Here is a 5,616-nt window from a genome sequence, read left to right on the forward strand (position 1 = left end):
ATCTTAAACCCTGAAGCCCTCTTCTTCCTTCCTCCCAGTCAATGGCTGCCAGCTCCCCCCCGCCCCCCCGTCCCCGGTCCCCAGGGGAAGCATCCACCCGGCTCTGCATGGACGGGGCAGGGAAGGGGTGGCCTGAAACACACAGGAGAGTTGTTGCCAGGTCTCTCGCTAAGAGCCCACACTTCACACACTCCAGCTTCACCCCCAGCAAGATGTTGCAAAACAGGTAGCAAGGTCACATACTGTTGTTTACTTTGGCTGTTCCTGCAAGTCGAACTTGCCCATCGCCACTGGCATTGGTGAGAAAAGCTTCCACAGATTTCAGCTGATTTCTATGAGTGAAAATTCAATGGTTTGTTAGCAAGCCCCGTTTTTCCTTGCGTGTTTGGAAGAAGGCCCCGTTTTTCCTTGCGTGTTTGGAAGAAGGTCAAGGAAGCCTTTATTGCTGTCACTACTTTTTGCAGAGCTATTTGGATGCTGGTAGTATTTGTACAGCAGTTTTAAGATGCCTCCATCAGCTGCTAGAACATGTAACAGTATATACATTGTTTATGTTCTTTTTTATTGCTCCCTGCAGAATAAAATTTTTGAGAATTTTTCTTCACCTCCTAAACAAGGTAAAATAGTAGGGTAAACTGCATATAATCCTTTTGGGGAAAATATGGTGTAGCAAGAGTTAAGGACATTATTGGCTGAACCAGCTGTCCAGCATTACACTGTTTAAACAATTTAATTCTGCTTAAGTACACTGTGTAAAATTAGGTGTAGAAAACAGCTAGAGGCAAAGCCTGTTGTAACTCCCTAATACATTAGCTATGAATTTAGACTTTTTAAGGGCGTAAAACATATATAACGATCTGTTCATACAAAAGCATGGACTAAGGCTTATTGCCATTTAACAAAGGAACAACTGCTTCTTTGCCCTGGAGAACAGAAGATGGTCACTGGCAGGGAAAGATTCAGTCTGGAAAGAACAGAGTGTGCTCTGCTGTTATTGGCTTTTTTTGCACTGGCAAGATGTACCAAATTAATAGATATGTTAATTGACAATTATATTAAATGTGAACTTGCCCTTACCATGGCCTAGGGCAGATCTGTGTTATCTGCTTTTGTCTGAGATAATCACAACTAATCACCATATTTAAAAGCACAGTGTATTACTACATTAAAAGGTTCGTTTAGTATTTTCTAACCAAAGGGATTCAAAGGGACAATGGGGGTGCCAAATAGCTGATTTTAAAAAATCAGCAAGGAGCCCTAAAAAAGCTGTTCTGTTGGTTGGCACAAGAAAGTTGTCTTGCTTTGGGGCATTCCTTACCACTGCTTCTCACTTTTCAGGCTCTGTTAACCTGCTTTTGGACTCCGGTTGGGGAAATGTGTGACTAGATTTCTGTCAGGATAAGGGTCCCTCCTGACAGACTTTCTGCAGTAGGTCAGCACTGTTAAATATGCATTAAGACTTGCAGAGACTCAGGAATGACAGCAAATCCATATACTCTACAGTAAAATGTAATTACAAACTAAGAATAGGCAGAATGCTCATTTCTTTCATAGTCTCCTTATTTTATACAAACCATAAATGACTAGCTACTATTCCACGTTATTATTTACATGAAATTGCAAGTATACAGTTAAGAGAGAAAATCATGGGGTTTATGCCAACTATGCTTATGGTAATCCTGGATAAAACACAATTTCTTTGTTGCACACTCTTCAGATTGTGGTCACACTCTGTCTTAGCTGAATTTCCTGTAAATCAGATACTACTTAAGTTGCTGTACTTAATTATATACACTCAGCTGTCCTTCTGTTTCTCAATTAAAGACTGAAATGAAGAAAGCCTTTTGCTAACAAGTGTTCTCAATGCTACTTTATTGTATCAAGACTTGCCCTTAAATATAAATACCTAAAGTTTTAATGAAGATAATTAAAATCATAGATACAGATTTTTAACAAAATTCTGTTACCTTTTCCCGCTCTGGAATCATATAATGCAAATTTCTTTAGGGGATGGTGAGGAGTATGAAAATCTCTGTCTAGGAGTTAGATAGAAGATAGATAGAAGCACCCCCATTGCCTGCTGAAGTGCACTATAGGAGTTTTGACTTCATTGAGTGTGAAAATTGTGTATTCCCAGGCAACTCTTCTGATTCCCTTGCATATTACCCAGAAAGACAACAGGACAACCTGGAAAGTTACAAGAAGAAAAGAAGGCATCTGGGTTTTACGCACACTCTTTGATGACATTGTGATATGAAAAGGTAGTAAATTTTTTACCATTTGATCCAAAGACACAAACAGACTCTTATTGACTTTAACTTTGAACTAAGTCCTGAACTTCTGTAACTTCTTATTGGCTAATGAGGTGGAGTTAGGAATTTTCTAGTACCTAAAGTCTGCTTTATGAATAGGAGCCTGCATAAACCAAGAGAGAATCTATGCTTTGAACCCCAGTTTTCAAGAACTCGTAAGTGAATGATCTTTCAAAGATCTTTTTCTTTCCAAATTTGATTTGGAAAGAAAAAAAAAACAAAACAAACCCCAAACAAACAAAAAAATCCCAATCAACCAAACAAACCAGAAACCAAAACCAATCCACCAGCAAAGGAATTCTTGCAGTCATCAAGGATATTTTGGGAGATTAATAAGGCTTCTAAACATCTCCCACTTTCAGTGCAATGGAAACAACTAGAGTAGAACAGGAAAAGATTTATATCTCCTGTGACAGAAAACCAGCCAGCAAAGCATAGACTTAAGAAAAAGCCAAAAATTGGGATGTAAGGAAAAAGCGTTGGAAGATTTGGTCAGTGAAATGCCAGCTAACATCAGGGTTTGTTTGGTCAGGATTGCTTAACTAAAATCCATCTTCTGTGGGTTTTTGTCAGAAACAACAACCAAAGCTGTTTTTTTATTACTCGAGTGGTAATCCTCACATTCATAGTAATACCTGGGCACACTTCATGTATGCAGGGTTGACCTACTGGAAGGCATCTCTGCTGAGAGGGACCTGAGAATCCTGGTGGACAACAAGTTGACCATGAGCCAGCAATGTGCCCATGTGGGCAAGAAGGCCAGTGGTTGCCTGGGGCACATCAAAAAGAGCGTGGCCAGCAGGTTGATGGAGGTTACCTTCCCCCTCTACTCTGCCCAGGTGAGGCCACATCTGGAGTACTTCTGGGCTCTTCAGTTCAAGAAAGACAGGGAACTGCTGGAGGCAGTCCAGCAGAGGGCTACAAAGATTATCAAGGGACTGGAGCACCTCTGTTATGAGGAAAGTCTGAGAGACCTGGGTCTGTTTAGCCTGGGGAAGAGAAGACTGAGAGGGGATCTCATCAATGATTATAAATATCTAAAGGGTGGGTGTCAAGAGGATGGGGACAGACTCTTTTCAGCAGAGCCCAGTGACAGGATGAGAGGCAACAGGCACAAACTGGAACACAAGAAATTCCATCTAAACACGAGGAAAAACTTCTTTACTTTGAGGGTGGCAGAGCACTGGCACAGGCTGCCCAGAGAGGTGGTGGAGTCTCCTTCTCTGGAGATATTCAAAACCTGCCTGGATGCATTCTTGTGCAACCTGCTCTGAGTGACCCTGCTCTGGCAGGGAGGTTGGTCTAGATGATCTCCCGAGGTCCCTTCCATGGTCCCTACCATTCTGTGATTCATAAAAAATAGCTTTGAATTTTCTTTCAATCTATACTCAGAAGGTCTCATGTCTGGGATTTACTTCTTAAATCTTGTCTATCTGACTAGCATCTATCAGGGAAGTGTGAGTTATAGTATATACAGAGTGAGCAGCATATATATAATATGCTCTATAAGAGATTTTATTGCTTCTGACAGTATTTATTGTACCTCAGCCGCACAGGGTAGCAGAGGACTACACCTAACATCTGACATTCTAAGTCAGTTTAAAGAAAATTTAACTCCATCAATAAATTTACTGCTGCACTTTTGTGCTTGCAATTATCTACAAATATTCTCAACATTTTTCACATCTGCACTTTAGCACATTAGCACATACAGCCACTTATCTTACTTATTATCACTGCAACATTTTTTCATATTAGTGTCCAACAAGACTCTGAGGCTTATGTTTTTTACTTTTCCTACAGTACAGGTATTATAAAAATAAATATTTAATCCTTTTGTCCCTTTGCTCCTTTTCATTCCTTACACATGCAACATTCAATTTCAATATGAACTTTGCCCAAGAGAGGTCTGAAAGGCAAGCCTACAATTGTTAATTTTAAATTGAACTCAAGCAATTTTATCCTGTAAAAGCTCTTCGTAGAAAAAAATCCATTAATAGTACTATAGTGTGATAAGCCTAGAACAGTCATTCTTTTGTGTTTTCTTTGCAAACGAATATTCTGCAGGTGAATAAAACAAAAGCAAGATCATCAGCCAGACAAACAGGTCAACAATACAATTACATTTACTTTACCAACAGCAGCAAAAGGTAAATATGCTGAAAACATCTTTGTTTCTATTGATCAGGCATCCATCTGACAAACTTTGATTTCTACGTGCTTTCTTGTTTTCTGTGTACTCACACTGCACTTCCTCTAGCCTGTATTTTCAGTTGCATTATGATATCCCAGCCTGTGGCAGTGGATGCCGTCATCCACTGCTATGCTATCGCATCCTATGAAATAAGTGACATACTTGGTGCCACAACAGAGAAGGGGGGAGGGCTTATCCCTTCCAGTAAGTCCACCGCTCATACCTGAGTCAGCAAGCTGTTCTTTGGGTTCATCAGGAATATTAAAGGTGTATTCACATTAAACTCAATTTTGTCTTTGTCACTAGTGATTCACCATTGTACTTAGAATTCTTACAATCCTTGTTTGCTCTGTCTTCTTCCTCTGGAGGCCTCATAAGCGATCTTGGTTCTGTGTAAGAGTTTTTGCATACATGCATTAGAAGATACTGTCTCTCCTGAAAAGCTCGATAATCTAAATAGGGCTAGGATCCTGATACCTTTTCCCCCACTCTTTGAAAGTGGAACAGAAAGACTGTGGTTTGCCAGAAGGCATAGAGAAAAGCCTACAGGAGAGCCAAGTACCAAGGCTGGATTTCTTACCTCCCAATTCAGTGCCCTAACCACAAATCCAGCCATCCTTTCTTGCAGATGTGTTGGCAGCTGAATTACAAACCTGTCTTGTGAGTAACAAAACCCGTTAGTGACGAGAGTCTGGACAGCACAAACGCGGTGACACTGCAGACCTGCTGGGCAGCAGGCTCACGCAGCCGAGAAGCTCAGCTGCATGACAGTCAAGGGTGCAGGAATAAATACAGCAGAGGGCATGCACACTTGGAAATGCTTTTCCACTCGGGCAATTTTCTCTGTGGGTGGGAACTTTACACTGTCCGGCTTTTCCCACTGTTCCTTCATGTTTTCAGGATGAGAGTCTAAAGACAACGTGGGAATTCAGCCACTTCGGTGCATTTCTTTCACCTATCCTACATGCAATTACAGCTCCATGGGTGGGGGAAAGCAAGACAAGGTTGTGAATATTCTGAGTCCATCTAGAAGAATTCTTTGTTAGTATTCCTAAACTGCGTTTGTCCTTTGAGCATCCTCCACACAGTCTTGAGGATGGGAAAAACTGG

The sequence above is a fragment of the Charadrius vociferus genome, unplaced genomic scaffold, assembly GCF_000708025.1.
Source record: "Charadrius vociferus isolate BGI_N301 unplaced genomic scaffold, ASM70802v2 scaffold70, whole genome shotgun sequence".
NCBI classification, from domain to species: domain Eukaryota; kingdom Metazoa; phylum Chordata; class Aves; order Charadriiformes; family Charadriidae; genus Charadrius; species Charadrius vociferus.